The following is an 18600-nucleotide window of genomic DNA, read 5'->3' as shown; positions in this document are numbered from 1 at the left end:
CGAGTGGAACAGGAAAGGGAGGTAATGACAGTGGCACATAAAGTGTCCTCCGCCACACACCGTTGGGTGACTTGTGAAGTATAAATGTAGATGTAGATGTAGAGATTACTGTGCATAGCAGTGACCTGCCCCATAACGACTCTACACTAAAATGTGTGAAAATATCCATGCAAAATACTATGGATGAGGACAGGCTTTGTATTCCTGCGATTTGTTCTCTAGAAAAAGAATCATTTAATCGTTAAAATTGCATTAAAATAGTCAAATTATTTTGCAGTGCAGAGAGAGAGAGAGAGAGAGAGAGAGAGAGAGAGAGAGAGAGAGAGAGAGAGAGAGATGAGCTGATTTCATCTATAAACAAATGATTTACTCTAAGGAAAAAGGGGATTAAAAGGTGTTAAGAAGCAATTGCTTTGTTGTGACTACCTGTTTAGCCTAGTAAACGAAGTGATTAACAGTGAGTGATAACATGTTTTCCCACCGACGTCAAATACTTCGACCTTTTAGCACAGCAAACGGTAATGCATGATGCAGTGTTGCACTACATCTACATCTACGTGATTGCGTGGCAGAGGGTTCAATGAACCACCCAAAGCTACCTCTCTACCGTTCCACTCTCGAACGGCGCGCGGGAAAAGCGAGCATTTAAATTTTACTTTGCGAGCCCTTATTTCTCTTATTTTCTCCTGATGACCATTTCTCCCTATGTAGGCGGGTGCCAACAGAATGTTTAAGCAATCGGAGTAGAAAACTAGTGACTGAAATTTCATGAGAAGATCCCGTCGCGACGAAAAACGCCTTTGTTTTAATGATTGCCACTCCAATTCACGTATCATGTCTGTGGCACTATCTCCCCTAATTAGCGATTATACAAAACGAGCTGCCCCTCTTTGCACTTTTTCATTGTCATCCGTCAATCCCATCTGATGCGGATCCCACACCGCACAGCAATACTCCGGAATAGGGCGGACAACCGTGATGTAAGCAGTCTCTTTAGTAGACCTCTTGCACCTTCTAAGTGTTCCGCCAGTGAATAGTCTGTGGCTTGCTCTACCCACAACATTATCTCTGAGATCGTTCCAACCTAGGTTATTTGTTAATTCTAATCCCTAAATATTTAGTTGAATTTACAGCTTTCAGATTTGTGTGATTTATCGTGTAATCCAAATTCAGCGCATTTCTTTTAGTACTCATGTGAATAACTTCACACTTTTCTTTATTCAGGGTCAGTTGCCACTTTTCGCACCACACAGATATCTTATCAAAATCATTTTGCAATTTAGTTTCGTCATCTGATACTTTACAAGACGGTAAATGACAGCATCATCTGCAAACAATTTAAGACGGCTACTCAGATTGTCTCCTATGTCGTTCTAAAAGATCAGGAACAATATAGGGCCTATAACACTTCCTTGGGGAACGCCGGATATGACTTTTGCTTTACTCGATGACTTTCCGCCTATCACTACGATTTGTAACCTTTCTCACAGGAAATTACGAATTCAGTCGCACAACTGAGGCGATATTCCACAGGCACGCAGTTTGGTTAGAAGGCGCTTCGGAGGAACGGTCTCGAAAGCCTTCTGGAAATCTAAAAATATGGAATCAATTTGACATAACTTGTCGATAGCACTCATTACTTCATGAGTATAAAGAGCTAGTTGTGTTTCGCAAGAACTGTATTTTCGGAATCCGTGCTGACTATATGTCAATAAATCGTTTTCTTCGAGGTACTTCATAATGTTCGAATACAGCATATGTTCCAAAACCCTGCTTCAAATAGACCTTAGTGATATGGACCTGTAATTCAAAGGATGAAAGGTGGAAGGAGTATATAGAAGGTTTATACAAGGGCGATGTACTTGAGGACAATATTATGGAAATAGAAGAGGATGTAGATGAAGACGAAATGGGAGATACGATACTGCGTGAAGAGTTTGACAGAGCACTGAAAGACCTGAGTCGAAACAAGGCCCCCGGAGTAGACAACATTCCATTAGAACTACTGACGGCCTTGGGACAACCAGTCCTGACAAAACTCTACCAGCTGGTGAGCAAGATGTATGAGACAGGCGAAATACCCTCAGACTTCAAGAAGAATATAATAATTCCAATCCCAAAGAAAGCAGGTGCTGACAAATGTGAAAATTACCGAACTATCAGTTTAATAAGCCACGGCTGCAAAATACTAACGCGAATTCTTTACAGACGAATGGAAAAACTGGTAGATGCAGACCTCTGGGAGGATCAGTTTGGATTCCGTCGAAATGTTGGAACACGTGAGGCAATACTGACCTTACGACTTATCTTAGAAGAAAGATTAAGAAAAGGCAAACCTACGTTTCTAGCATTTGTAGACTTAGAGAAAGCTTTTGACAATGTTGACTGGAATACTCTTTTTCAAATTCTAAAGGTGGCAGGGGTAAAATACAGGGAGCGAAAGGCTATTTACAATTTGTACAGAAACCAGATGGCAGTCATAAGAGTCGAGGGGCATGAAAGGGAAGCAGTGGTTGGGAAAGGAGTGAGACAGGGTTGTAGCCTCTCCCCGATGTTATTCAATCTGTATATTGAGCAAGCAGTAAAGGAAACAAAATAAAAATTTGGAGTAGGTATTAAAATTCATGGAGACGAAGTAAAAACTTTGAGGTTCGCCGATGACATTGTAATTCTGTCAGAGACGGCAAACGACTTGGAAGAGCAGTTGAACGGAATGGACAGTGTCTTGAAAGGAGGATATAAGATGAACATCAACAAAAGCAAAACGAGGATAATGGAATGTAGTCAAATTAAATCGGGTGATGCTGAGGGAATTAGATTAGGAAATGAGACACTTAAAGTAGTAAAGGAGTTTTGCTATTTAGGAAGTAAAATAACTGATGACGGTCGAAGTAGAGAGGATATAAAATGTAGACTGGCAATGGCAAGGAAAGCGTTTCTGAAGAAGAGAAATTTGTTAACATCGAATATAGATTTATGTATCAGGAAGTCGTTTCTGAAAGTATTTGTTTGGAGTGTAGCCATGTATGGAAGTGAAACATGGACGATAACTAGTTTGGACAAGAAGAGAATAGAAGCTTTCGAAATGTGGTGCTACAGAAGAATACTGAAGATAAGGTGGATAGAGCACGTAACTAATGAGGAGGTATTGAATAGGATTGGGGAGAAGAGAAGTTTGTGGCACAACTTGACTAGAAGAAGGGATCGGTTGGTAGGACATGTTTTGAGGCATCAAGGGATCACAAATTTAGCATTGGAGGGCAGCGTGGAGGGTAAAAATCGTAGAGGGAGACCGAGAGATGAGTACACTAAGCAGATTCAGAAGGATGTAGGTTGCAGTAGGTACTGGGAGATGAAGCAGCTTGCACAGGATAGAGTAGCATGGAGAGCTGCATCAAACCAGTCTCAGGACTGAAGACAACAACAACTCCTACTTCCCTTTTGGGTATTGGTGAGACTTGAGCAATTTTCCAGTCTTTAGGTACGGATCCTTCTGTGAGGGAGCAGTTTTATATAATTGCTAAACATGCAGCTATTGTATCAGCATACTCTGAAAGGAACTTGACTGGTACACAATCTGGACCGGAGGCCTTTATGAAGTGACTGAAGCTGATTTGTTACACCGAGGATATATACTTCTATGTTTCTCATTTTGGCAGTTGTTCTTGATTGGAATTCAGGAATATTTACTTCGTCTTCTTTGGTGAAGTAGATTCGGAAAACCGTGTTTAATAACTCTGCTTTAGTGACACTGTCGTCAGTGGTTTTACCGTTGTTATCGAGCAGTGAAGGTATTGACTGCGTCTTGCCACTGGTGTGCTTTATGTATGACCAGAATCTGTTTGGATTTTCTGCCAGATTTCGAGACGGAATTTCTTTGTGGAAATTATGAAAAGCATCTCGCATTTAAGTAGTCACTATATTTCGAACTTCTGCAAAACTTTGCCAGTCTTGGAGATTTTGCGTTATTTTAAGTTGAGCATGCATTTTTAGCTGCTTCTGCAACAGCGATCTGTCCCGTTTTGTGTACCATGGGGGATCAGTACCATCTATTATTAATTTATGTGTTACAGTATATATCTCTCAATTTCTGTCGATACTATCTCTTTCAAATCATTCCACAACTTTTCTACGTTTACATGATCAGATCGGAAGGAGTGAATACTCTCTCTTAAAAAGGCGTTAAGAACATTTTTATCAGCTTTTTTAAATAGATATGCTTTGCGTTTCTTTTTGATGGTTGTAGGTGTTACGATATTCAGCCCAGCAGCAACTGCCTTGTTGTCGCTAATCCCTGTTTTCGTCATAATACTCCCTATTTGTTCAGGATTATTTGTTGCTAAGAGGTCAAGTATGCATTCGCAACCATTTACGCTTCGAGTGGGCTCATGAACTAACTGTTCAAAATAATTTTCTGAGAAAGCATTTAGTGCAGACGTTTTACGCCTGCCCCCGGTTTGAACGTATAAATTTTCCAGCATATCGAGGGTAGATTGAGTCACCACCGACCGCTACGGTCGCAGATTCGAATCCTGCCTCGGGAATGGATGTGTGTGATGCCCTTAGTTAGGTTTAGGTAGTTCTAAGTTCTAGGGGACTGATGACCTCAGATGTTAAGTCCCATAGTGCTCAGTGCCATTTGAGCCATTTGTATGAGTGGGGTACCCATTTGAAATGCGACTCGAGTTTTCTTTGGACTGTTCAGCGACTGTATCTTGTGAGTCGTGGGGGAGGAGGGGGGAGGGATGGGGGTCGGAAAAACGATCCAATTAATAGTTTGGCGTGATTGCCAGGTATAACCTCTACCCATACTATTTCACGGGAACTATCTACTTCTTTTTCACTTCAGGGCAAACTACTTCTGACAGCAACAAATACTCCACCATCAACTGTATTTTTTTTATGCTTTCTGAACACTGTAGTATCGTTTGAAAAAATGTCGGCTGAACGTACTTCCAGCTTTAGCCAGCTTTCTGTACCTATAACTATTTGAGCTTCAGTGCTTTATATTATGGCTTGGGGCTCTGGTTCCTTTCCACCATAGCTACGACACTGTACAGCTACAATACCGATCGATTCAACAACTACCTTTCTGTGATTTACATGTCCCCATTCAGACGGACGCCCTTTCTGTGGTTCCATGAAACCCTCTGACCTAAACCCCACCCTTCCACACAGGCCCCGCTACCCGTGTAGCCGCCTCCTGTGTGTAGTGGAACCCGGAAACCCACCACACGATGGCGCAAGTCAAGGTATCTCCAGTCTACACGGTCACAGAACCGCCTGAGCCTCTGATTCAGACCCTCCACTCGGCTCTGCACCAAAGGACCACAGGCGGTTCTGTCCACGACGCTGCAGACGGTGAGCTCTGCCTTAATCTCGCAAGCAAGACTGGCAGTCTTCATCATTTCCGCTAGCCGCCCGAAACCAGAGAGGATCTCCTCCGATCCAAAGCGACACACATCATTGCCACCGACATGGGCCACCACCTACAGCTGGCTGCACTCTTCATGGCATCCGGAAGCAGCCTTTCCACATCCGGAATGACTCTCCCCGGTATGCACACGGAGTGTACACTGGCTTCCTTCCCCTCTTTGGCAGCCATGTTCCTAAGGGGCCTCATTACGCGCCTAATATTGGAGCAAAAATACTGCTTATTTTCATAAAGGGCAAATATAAATAAGAAATGCAAGAAATACATAACGCAAACACTTAAGTCAACATGGCGACTGCTCCGTTTGCTTCAGTCAGTCATCACAGCACAAGATCCAGGACGTCTTGGAAACATCTCTCTTTCATTTAGCGAAATCATTAGCGCTGCCAACTGGACACATGCATTACATCAAACATCCAAAGTTTAGAACCGGAAACAAGAATAACATTGAGCACAGAGCGAAGCTTACGTACATCACATCAATGTAGTCTTTTCTTTTCTTTATTGTTATTTCATCCCCCAGCCCCATACGGGCGAGGGTAGGCTGTGAGAGGATACAATTTTCCGCTCTTCAGTCACCTCAAAGGAAAATCTTTAAAAAAAAATTATATAAAAGCTGGGCATGCCGGTTGACAAAATAAACATTTTGTGCAACGAAAGAACAGGTATTCAGATTGCCTAAGTTGAAATAGACATGACTGATTCAGTGATTAACTAAAATATAGACACAGATGAATGTAAAATGAGTGTCACCTACGAAGATATAAACACATATAGACAGTTGCATAGGCTAAAACTTCTAGAATCGCCCCTGGTTTCTGTTACCGTGTTTCTTATTACTTCTGTATTGTTATCATCCAAATGCTTTTTCTTCAGTGATCTTTCTAGATAGTGACTGCTGACACGATCCAAAGCTTTATGAAAGTGTGTGAAAATGGAACCTATTGCTACTGTTGTTTGTTACAGATATTATTGATAATACACCCCAATATTCTTCTATGGTTTGGATAATACTTGTCTCTGAGGGCAAGACTGGTGTTTATCTAAATTGTTTTATTGAGGGTCTTTCCTTGATTCCTCTGGTTATTATCTTATAATCACTACTAAATAATGTAATATCTCTGAGGTTTCTTAAATATCTATTATTTTTTATTTTTATAATGTACACTGTTTTCCCGTGCTTGAGCTTCATCGATACTTTCATTCTCCCCTGTCTTTTCTTCATTTTGTGTGTTGTAGTGCTGCCGATAATTTTCCAGTACGTCCTATAAAATTTTATTACTAAGTCATCGGGTCCAGGTAATTTGTTTGTCGGCGATTTGGTAATGAGATCATATACTTCTTCATTACTAAAATCGGAAAAAAGGTCAATATTGTAGTCTGCATTTAGCTTTGTATCTAGTCTGGCTAGTTCTTCTTCAGTTGCATTTTCGTCTGTTTCAGACCGGTGAATAGAGCCTTACGGAGTACTCACATGTTTCCTGCATGATATCTGATTGTATTGTTAGAATGTTTCCGCTATCTGCTTCTAGTTCCTCTACAAGAATTCATTTTTTGTTCTTCCTGTGATTGATTAGGTGATCTAGTTATGTTACCTCTTCTCATATAGAGCAGCAGTTTGAAGTTTTGATTTCTTTTAAGCCATCTAACTATCGTCTCTTTATTGAGAATATTTTAGCTTTGATCTTTTTTATTTCTTGTAACGTGAGCTCCACTCTATGTTCCTGACTGTACATGTCGCATAAAAAAGCGTAATAAAATCCCATAGTATTTTTAATGTCACTGAATTCTACTTCGTTATAAATTATGACAGTGTTTCGCAGGAGTGGTTCAAAAGGCTCTGAGCACTATGGGACTTAACATCTATGGTCATCAGTCCCCTAGAACTTGGAACAACTTAAACGTAACTAACCTAAGGACAACACACAACACCCAGCCGTCACGAGGCAGAGAAAATCCCTGACCCCGCCAGGAATCGAACCCGGGAACCCGGGCGCGGGAAGCGAGAACGCTACCGCACGACCACGAGATGCGGGCCGCAGGAGTGGTTTGGCGACCTTAGTCCACCAATCCAACTCAGAATTAAACCTGTTTCGACCTCTTAAGGTTTCGTGTCATGTTTTCGTGGTAACCTCTTTCAGTTTTGTGTCTTTCGATACCATTATTTGCCGTATTTTTTGTTGCTTGTTGTGCCAGATTTGCTGTGGAAGTAGCGGCTTAGTGATCCGAATAATAGGCTCAGTAGGTATTACGGGTGTTTATTGTTTGATCTCTTCCCCTCCCCCCCCTCCCCCCATGAACCACGGGCCTTGCCGTTCGTGGGGACGCTTGCGTGGCTCAGCGATACAGATAGCCGTACCTAGGTACAACCACAACGGAGGGGTATCTGTTGAGAGGCCAGACAAACGTGTGGTTCCTGAAGAGGGGCAGCAGCCTTTTCAGTAGTTGCAGGGACAACAGTCTGGATGATTGACTGATCTGGCCTTGTAACAATAACCAAAACGGCCTTGCTGTGCTGGTACTGCGAAAGGCTGAAAGCAAGGGGAAACTACGGCCGTAATTTTTCCCGAGGACATGCAGCTTTACTGTATGATTAAATGATGATGGCGTCCTCTTGCGTAAAATATTCCGTAGGTAAAGTAGTCCCCCATTCGGATCTCCGGGCGGGGACTACTCAAGAGGATGTCGTTATCAGGAGAAAGAAAACTGGCGTTCTACGGATCGGAGCGAGGAATGTCAGTTCCCTTAATCGGGCAGATAGGTTAGAAAATTTAAAAAGGGAAATGGATAGGTCAAAGTTAGATATAGTGGGAATAAGTGAAGTTCGGTGGCAGGAGGAACAAGACTTCTGGTCAGGTGACTACAGGGTTATAAACACAAAATCAGATAGGGGTAATGCAAGAGTAGGTTTAGTGATGAATAGGAAAATAGGAATGCGGGTAAGCTACTACAAACAGCATAGTGAACGCAATATTGTGGCCAAGATAGATACGAAGCCCACACCTACTACGGTAGTACAAGCTTATATGCCAACTAGCTCTGCAGATGACGAAGAAATTGAAGAAATGTATGATGAAATAAAAGAAATTATTCAGATAGTGAAGGGAGACGAAAATTTAATAGTCATGGGTGACTGGAAATCGAGTGTAGGAAAAGGGAGAGAAGGAAACGTAGTAGGTGGATATGGATTGGGGCTAAGAAATGAAAGAGGGAGCCGCCTGGTAGAATTTTGCACAGAGCACAACTTAAACATAGCTAACACTTCGTTTAAGAATCATGAAAGAAGGTTGTATACATGGAAGAACCCCGGAGATACTAAAAGGTATCAGATAGATTATATAATGGCAAGACAGAGATTTAGGAACCAGGTTTTAAATTGTAAGACATTTCCAGGGGAAGATGTGGATTCTCACGACAATCTATTGGTTTCACCTGTAGATTAAAACGAAAGAAACCGCAAAAAGGTGGGAATTTAAGGAGATGGGACCTGGATAAACTGAAAGAACCAGAGGTTGTACAGAGTTTCAGGGAGAGAATAAGGGAACAATTGACAGGAACGGGGGAAAGAAATACAGTAGAAGAAGAATGGGTAGCTTTGAGGGATGAAGTAGTGAAGGCAGCAGAGGATCAAGTTGGTAAAAAGACTAGGGCTAGTAGAAAACCTTGGATAACAGAAGAAATATTGAATTTAATTGATGAAAGGAGAAAATATAAAAATGCAATAAATGAAGTAGGCAAAAAGGAATACAAACGTCTCAAAAATGATATCGACAGAAAGTGCAAAATGGCTAAGCAGGGATGGCTAGAGAACAAATGTAAGGGTGTAGAGGCTTATCTCACTAGGGGTAAGATAGATACTGCCTACAGGAAAATTAAAGAGACCTTTGGAGATAAGAGAACCACTTGTATGATCATTAAGACCTCAGATGGAAACCCAGTTCTAAGCAAAGAAGGGAAAGCAGAAAGGTGGAAGGAGTATATAGAGGGTCTATACAAGGGCGATGTACGTGAGGACAATATTATGGAAATGGAAGAGGATGTAGATGAAGATGAAATGGGAGATACGATACTGAGTGAAGAGTTTGACAGAGCACTGAAAGACCTGAGTCGAAACAAGGCCCCGGGAGTAGACAACACTCCATTGGAAATACTGACGGCTTTGGGACAGCCAGTCCCGACAAAACTCTCCCATCTGGTGAGCAAGATGTATGAGACAGGCGAAATACCATAAGACTTGAAGAAGAGCATAATAATTCCAATCACAAAGAAAGCAGGTGCTGACAGATGTGAAAATTACCGAACTGTCAGTTTAATAAGTCACAGCTGCAAAATACTAATGCGAATTCTTTACAGACGAATGGAAAAACTGGTAGATGCGGACCTCGGGGAGGATCAGTTTGATTCCGTAGTAATGTTGGAACACGTGAGGCGATACTGGCCTTACGACTTATCTTAGAAGAAAGATTAAGAAAAGGCAAACCTACGTTTCTAGCATTTGTAGACTTAGAGAATGCTTTTGACAATGTTGACTGGAATACTCTCTTTCAAATTCTGAAGGTGGCAGGGGTAAAATACAGGGAGCGAAAGCCTATTTACAATTTGTACAGAAACCAGATGGCAGTTGTAAGAGTCGAGGGACATGAAAGGGAAGCAGTGGTTGGGAAGGGAGTAAGACAGGGTTGTAGCCTCTCCCCGATGTCATTCAATCTGTATATTGAGCAAGCCGTAAAGGAAACAAAAGAAAAGTTCGGAGTAGGTATTAAAACCCATGGAGAAGAAATAAAAACTTTAAGGTTCGCCGATGACATTGTAATTCTATCAGAGCCAGCAAAGGACTTGGAAGAGCGGTTGAATGGAATGGACAATGTCTTGAAAGGAGGATATAAGATGAACATCAACAAAAGCAAAACGAAGATAGTGGAATGTAGTCGAATTAAGTCGGGTGATGGTGAAGGAATTAGATTAGGAAATGAGAAACTTAAAGTAGTAAAGGAGTTTGGCTATTTGGGGAACAAAATAAGTGATGATGGTTGAAGTAGAGAGGATATAAACTGTAGACTGGCAATGGCAAGGAAAGCGTTTCTGAAGAAGAGAAGTTTGTTAACATCGAGTATAGATTTAATAGTCATGAAGTCTTTTCTGAAAGTATTTGTATGGAGTGTAGCCATGTATGGAAGTGAAACATGGAAACATGGACGATGAATAGTTTGGACAAGAAGAGAATAGAAGCTTTCGAAATGTGGTGCTACAGAAGAATGCTGAAGATTAGATGGGTAGTTCACATAACTAATGAGGAGATATTGAATAGAATTGGGGAGAAGAGAAGTTTGTGGCACAAGTTGACAAGAAGAAGGGACCGGTTGGTAGGACATGTTCTGAGGCATCAAGTGATCACCAATTTGGTACTGGAGGGCAGCGTGGAGGGTAAAAATCGTAGAGTGAAACTGAAGGATGAATACACTAAACGGATTCAGAAGGATGTAGGTTGCAGTAGGTACTGAGAGATGAAGAAGCTTGCACAGGATAGAGTAGCATGGAGAGCTGCATCATACCAGTCTCAGTACTGAAGACCACAACAACAACAACATATTGTTTGATACATATTTTCTGTCCATATGACTACAGAAACTTAGTGCGACATAGGTAAGTTTGATTCCCAGATGCCCTTCCGCTATAAATTTGTAACTAGGTCATGACATTCTTTAGAGTAATTATGATTTGGGCGTTTGGTCATTTTTATGTATGACAGTGTTGAAATCTCCACCAGTTAGTCAACTCGAAGGGTTAATAGACAAATAACATCCTCCTTGACAGAATCGGCTAGTTGAGCTTTCATTGAGCTGCCAGATTGAGAGTATAAGTTCTCTACCTAAGATGATACACTCGAGAACTGAGACCACTTCTGAACTGTTAAATGCTCAGTTTCAAGAACTACATTCCGTTCTCTCCACGGGAGAGCTGTTCCAGTCTGTTCTTCTGTAGCAATATTGACATGTTCGTTATTACATCCTGGAAAATTAAAAGCTACGTTTTGTAAGAGGGCAACGTCTGTTTCTGAGTCGTACAGAAATTCTTTTTAAGCTGTATGTCTGTGGGAATCCTATTAATGTTTAAACTTGTTAAAGTACCAGGCGGTTCTACTTAAAGTGCAGCGACTGACAGGGATCCAGTGTCGGTTGTAATTATCGTATGGCAGCGAAATCTAGTAGATCTTGTAATCCGTTAATGCGGAACTGATTTACGTCAGAAAAAAAATTAGTTTTAATTTTGGCCACCAGGTGCACATCTGGCGCTTTGAATGCAGTAAAGACATACTGAAATGTGTCCATATATCATGGGACGTGAACAGAAAAGGTCAAACAACTGAGAAAGGCATAATATTGATTTTAGTATTAACTGTCGCTTACACAGTTTGGTCTATAAGAAAACCGCAGACGTCGGCGAAATACTGTACAGCTCCAGATTTGCACCTTATGGCCAAAGTTGGAACTAATCTTTTTCCAGTGTAAAGTACAGCCACTCGGCATATGGTGGCAGCATTTGTAGAACTACACAACATATATAAAATTGATACATGAAGGGAGAAGGTAGAAACAGAAGAACAAGAGGAATAGCAGAAATGTTATTTATGCTCTAGTCTTATTGTTCACAGTTTCCTGGGGTCTAATTGAAATGATTCAATATTGTGTCTACACTTTGTCAGTGTCCTATTTTTGTCTCATTTTCTGATCGATGTCTTAGCGCTTCGTCATCTGCCCAGTCGTAACTTTGAATTGATTCCATGGATTATACCTGGGTCTCACGTGATCCTCTATTTGAGGAGAATCTTTAGCAGTCCTGTTTCTTAGACGGTGTCGTCTGCTTGTGCCTATTTCTCGTTGTTAGCCGTTCTTTGCCAGGCCCAGACTTTCTCCGATGTTGCTATACCTTTACATTCTTCCGACATGCACATCAGTTTTTACCTCAATACAGGAGCCACTGTCTCCGCCGCCTGATGCGCACGCCTCGTCTTTTTATTTGCTTTTGACTACTATTCCGACCACTGCTCGAGAGATTCCTGTTAGTGAAATTCTATGTGTTCCGTCGACGGTGTTATCTGAGTAGCGCCAGCTTCCCGAATGTGCAAGGCTTTTGTTTCCGGATAATTTGTTTCTGTATCTTTTTTCTGCTGTTTTGCCGCTTTCTGGCGTGAAGAGCTGGAATCATCTCTCCGCCTGCCATTCGTTTATCTTCGGCTAAACCGTTAAATTTACTGAACTTTGTCAAAATTGTGTTTACAAACTGCCAATTGGCATGTTTACATGTACGTCACACGCACGCGGCTGTCAGCTGCCCCCACGGGAAGCCGAGGACCCCGTATTCTGGTCGCAATCAGTGCGCAGGTGATTAGGAGAAGTACAATGCGCAAGTTCTCGGCTGATGGCCATATACGCCAGCGCATGGTATCCGCGCACCTTAATGAACGAAGGGATATGTTTCAGTAACTCAGTTTTGACCTGTCTTACGCCATTCAAAACAGGGAACATATGTGTCAAAAGTTCGTAATAACTCATCCATACGCCATAAGTGCGGAATTTATTTCCTCTGCAGGTCTCGTGAAAGGAAGTTCGATAAGCGGCAGCCGGCTTGTCGAGCTGATATTCGATAAACACCGGTACTGACGAAAGTAAATGGAGGACGATGACCAGAAGAATGTCTGATGGCACAAGGATGAAACCAAATAACATAGTACAGTATGATTTATTAGCCCACTACTTAGTTATTTTCTGCCATCAGAGGTAAGGCTACGCTAATTGCTGTTGATGACGTGCCAGTGCTGTGAGTGGCAGCGTTGCGTTGGTGAATCAGATGGCTCATGTTCATTTTAGGGCGTGTGACAAATGTTATTGAGTGACGTCATTAAAAGTTTGGCTGTTGTTTTCACTGTGAAACGTAAACTAGATCCACAGGCGCTGGCGAGCCCAATGATACATTACCTGCCGCCCGACCGCCGTATGATCCTCTGGCAGCGGCGTCATTGGTTGCGGTGAGGAGGGGTGTGGGATCATCACAGCCCTCTCAGTTTCCGATACTCGCTACTGCTCACTCAGTTAGCTACTCAGCTCGCATCAGGATGCTGAATGCACCCTGTTACAGTCCTCGCAGTACCGGAAATCGGACCAGCGTTCACCATGTGGACGTCAGTTGTGCTGGCCACGCGGCTACGGATACAGACTTCCATTAACTATGGCTGGGTGAATACAAACTGGGGAAAAACAAGCCCTCTGCTATCCGGATCACTACAGTCGCGAAGCTGACACGAGACAGTCACATCTGGTACTTTTCTGAATCTGTTTACTTACGCCGGCCGCGGTGGTCTCGCGGTTCTAGGCGCGCAGTCCGGAACCGTGCGACTGCTACGGTCGCAGGTTCGAATCCTGCCTCGGGCATGGATGTGTGTGATGTCTTTAGATTAGTTAGGTTTAAGTAGTTCTAAGTTCTAGGGGACTGATGACCACAGCAGTTGAGTCCCATAGTGCTCAGAGCTATTTGAACCATTTTGTTTACTTACGTCTCACACCCTTAGGTGACAAAAATCTTGGGATGCCTCCTAAAATCGTGTCGGACCCCCTCTTGTTCGGCGTAGTGCAGCAACCAGGCGTGACATCGACTCAACAAGTCGCAAGTCGTTGCTGTCTCTTTAGCCGTCTATAGCTGGAAAAGTGTTGCCGGCGCAGGGTTTTGTACCCGACTGATCCCTCGATTATGCCCGCAAATGTTCGATGAGATTCATGTCGGGAGGTTGGGATGGCAAACTCATTAGCTAGAACTGTACAGAATGTTCTATAAACCAACCGCGAACAACTGTGCACAGATGAAGTGCTGTCATCCATAAAAATTCGATCGAGGTGAAGTCCAGGACTGGCTGCAAATGGTCTCGAAGTAACCAATCACAACTCTTTCGAGTAAATGATAGCTTTACGTCGACTAGCCCAGACCATTACGGAGCCACGACCAGTTTGCTCAGTGCCCTGCTGACAGCTTGCGTCTGTGGATTTGTCGACTCTGCATCACCTGTAACCCTACCATAAGCTCTTTATCAACTGAAATGGGAAATCGCTTGACGTGGCCGGCTCGTTTTTCCATTCTTCTAGGGTCCAAACGATATTATTACGACCCCAGGACAGGGGCTGAAGGCGATGTCGATCTGTTTGCAAAGGCACTCGAGTCGGCCGTTTTCTGCCATAGCCTATTTACGGCAACTTTCGTAACAGTCCTAACGGATGTGTTCGTCTTTAGTCCCACACTGATTTCTGGGGTTATTTCACGCAGTGTTGCTTGTCTGTTAGCACTGACAACTCAACGCAAACACCGCTGCTTTGGGTCGTTAAATGAAGTCCGTCGGTCACTCCGTTGTTCGTGCTGAGAGGAATGCCTGAAATTTGGTATTCCCAACACACTCTTGGCACTGTGGGTCCGGAATACTAAGTTACCTATTTCCGTAATTTACAACAAACAACAGCTCCGCCAATGCAGTGTCCTTTTATACCTTTTGTATGCGATACTAGCGCCATCTGCTTATGTGCATATCGCTCTCCCACGACTTTTGTCACCTCAGTGTACACTGACAGTGCAGAAGTGTCAAAAATGTATTTTTCGCTAATCGTTATTAGAACACTTAAAGCACAAATTCCTGTTGAACTACGGACAAAATAATGTAGATGATGATTTAAGCTAAATAAGGGATCAGAAATGAAACGAAATTCAAGCAACCATGGAAAGATAAATTACGAATGCAGTAACATGGACGAAAATATAAAACGATAAAAGAGTAGAAATTGAGTTAATGTTAACACAAAAAATAATTAAATTACATGTACAATGATTGAAAAAAGTTTGATTGGAAGAAAAAAAGAAGCAAATGGTTTTGGTGGTATGATGGTTTAAATGACATGACAGACGGTTAGAAATTTTAAAAATTGTGTTTGAACAAATAACTTGAATGAAAATATTGATCAAAATCATTTCGATAGAGTTAGAAATAAAAACTATTGCCCCTAGTGAGATTCATACCTACAACCTTCTGCATGACAGGTACTATGCCACAACGTTTTGTGTACTGTTAGCATTGCTCTAAAATATTGCACGAAATTCCAAAATTTTTCGTCACTCGCAAACGAGGGCTCACCGCAATGAATAGCTGCAGGGTGTGATAACCTACATCACCATATACACTATGTGATCGAAAGTACCCATATACCGGCTGAAAATGACTTACAAGTTTGTGGCGCGCTCCATCGGTAATGCTGGAATTCAATATGGTGTTGGCCCACCTTTAGCCTTGATGACAGCTTCCACTCTCCCAGACATACGTTCAGTCAAGTGCTGGAAGGTTCTTGGGAATGGCAGCCTATTCTTTACGGAATGCTGCACTGAGGAGAGGTATCGATGTCGATCGGTGAGAACTGGAACGAAGTCGGCGATCCAAAACAGCCCAAAGGTGTTCTGTAGGATGCAGTTCAAGATTCTGTGCAGGACAGTCTATGACAGGGATAATATTGTCGTGTAACCACTCCACCATAGGCAGTGCATTATGAACAGGTGCTTGATCGTGTTGAAAGATGCAGTCGCCATCTCCGAATTGCTCTTCAGCAGTGAGAAGGAAGAAGGTGCTTAAAACATCAATGTAGGCGTTTGCTGTGATAGTGCCACGCAAAACAACAAGGGGTGCAAGCCCCCTCCATGGAAAACACGACCACACCATAACACCACCTCCTCCGAATTTTGCTGTTGGCACTACACACGCTGGCAAATAACTTTCACCGGGCATTCGCTATACACACACGCTGCCATCGGATCGTCACACTGTGTATCTTGATTCGTCACTCCACACAACGTTTTTCCACTGTTCAGTCGCCCAGTGTTTACGCTCCTTACTCAAAGTGAGGCGTCGTTTGGCATTTACCGCACCGATTGTGTGGCTTATGAGTAGCCACTCGACCATGAAACCCACGTTTTTCACCTCCCGCTTAACTGTCAAGGTGCTTGTAGTGGATCCGGATGTAGTTTGGAATTACTCTGTGATGGTCGAGATAGATTACTGTCTATTACACATTATGACCCTCTTCAACTGTCGGCGGTCTCTGTCAGTCAACAGACGAGGTCGGCCTGTACGCTTTTGTGCTGTGCGTGTCGTTTCACGTTTTCACTTCACTACCACATCGGAAACAGTGGAACTAGGGATTTTTAGGAATGTGGAAATCTCCGGTACGCACATATGACACAAGTGACACCCAATCACCTGACGAAGTTCGAAGTCCGTGAGTTCCGCGGAGGGCCCCGTTCTTCTCTCTCGCGATGTTTAGTGATTACTGAGGTCGCTAATATGGAGTACCTGGCAGTAGGTGGCAGCGCAATGCACCTAATTTGAAAAACGTATGTTTTTGGGGGTGTCCGGATATTTTTGATCACATTGTGTAGATGGTTTCAAAAATTCGATCCGACCTCTGGGGACCTGTCCTTGTCAGCCCCTTCTCAATTGTTTCCCTTTCACGGTGTCGACTCTTATAACCACAGTCTACTTTCTGTACAAGTTTTAATAACTTCTCGCTACCGATATTTTACCCCTACTGCATTCCAAATTTCAGGGAGCGTATAATAGTTAGCTATAACAGTCAACCTTGCTCTAAATATATAAATAGTGTAAACGCGATTTGTCTTTCTTCAGTATGTCTTCTAAGATAAGAGGTAAGGTCGGTATTGCATCACCTGTTTCCGCGCTTTTCTAAGGAACCCATGCTAATCTTCCCGAAGGCCGGTTCTACCAATTTTAGCATTCTTCTGTAAATAACTGATGTCAGTATTTGACTTGTTCAACAGATGGTTCGGTAGTACTCATACCCGTTGGCAGGTGCCGTCTTTAGAATAGTAATTATTACATTCTTTTTGAAGTCTGACGGTATTTCTCCAGTCAGATACAACTTGCATACAATGTGGAATAATCATTTTCTCATTGCTGGACTAAGTTTTATTTCATTAGTTCTTTATTGCTAATATATTCCTATCACATACCACTAAAAGTAATTGCGAAGTGGTATTGTTGTAGGACACACAATTCAGAAGAGAGAATGTCATAAACACTGACATGTATGAGGAAGTACATTGATAAAGAACGTGGAGGTTCCATTCTTTAAAGAAACCGAATGGGTAAGGGGGGGGAGGATAGTACTAGGAATGTGTGGTATATAAGAGAGGGCCTGCTGGATGAAATAATTGCATAAATAAATTAATAATAAATGTCACGTATGCCAGTGCCATACAAAATATTATAATGAAGAAACTTTAGACAAACAACTGGATGAATTTCAGGGAGGTTTTCGAAAGGAGATGTCATCCACGGAAGAGACTTTTTAACTTATAATCTGTACTTCCCCACATAAGGTCAACTTGCAAACCTGTAATAGTGTCACTTATCGCAATAACGGAAAGAAACCTTTCTAACAATAAAACACTGAGTTTGGAAGACTTTCAAGGCAGGAGAAATAAAAAAGACAGCATGTACACAAGAAAGCGAAAAACGTGGGGAGAAAATGTAGGGGTTCTGGAGAAATAGGAAACAACAACACAGAAAGAGGAGGGGCTGAAGCTGTCGCGCGAAACAAAAATAAGAGTAATAAAGGATGACTTCTATTGAAAGACCATCCTGTCCCACCGCTTTTTGTCACTTGTTACGTCGTTTACCTCATCTTGTGTAGCTTTCAGAACATCATTATTTTTATATTTTGATTTGTATAATCATAACAAATGCTTGCCACTGCTTTTTCTATTTTTCCCTGTTGTTGGTTTATCTTTATTTTCAGTCCTTCCTAATCTCTAGTTCTCGTTTTACACTACTGCCAAACTTTAAAAGACATTTTTGAAGGAATGTTGACTTATGCTGAATACCTGGTGCGTCACGTTCGAAAGCAAGGCGCTACTGAGTAAAAACCGTTTTGTTATACATATCAGTCGGATGAAGCTACACTGTTTTCTTCAAGACCATTTTTTTAAGACGAGGAGCATTCCACAAATTATGTAGGTTTGATATCCAAGATATACCAATACTGCCTTCTTTTCTCAAATCGTTGCTTTTTAAGTCCTGTCTGATTCGTGAGCTAATCTCATAGAAGCCTACATCGAAAAACATT

The 18600-nt window shown here is 42.2% G+C and overlaps 1 protein-coding gene across 1 annotated transcript in view; it reads left to right on the top strand.

Moving 5' to 3' along the window:
- Window positions 1–18600, top strand: part of LOC126272930 (lachesin-like) — a 2822604-nt gene that overhangs the window by 2766944 nt on the left and 37060 nt on the right. The window lies entirely within an intron of this gene.

Source organism: Schistocerca gregaria, chromosome 5 (genome assembly GCF_023897955.1).
Source record: "Schistocerca gregaria isolate iqSchGreg1 chromosome 5, iqSchGreg1.2, whole genome shotgun sequence".
Classification (NCBI taxonomy): Eukaryota; Metazoa; Arthropoda; class Insecta; order Orthoptera; family Acrididae; genus Schistocerca; species Schistocerca gregaria.
The sequence above is the reverse complement of the archived record's forward strand: the minus strand, read 5'-3'. Positions and strand labels throughout refer to the sequence as shown.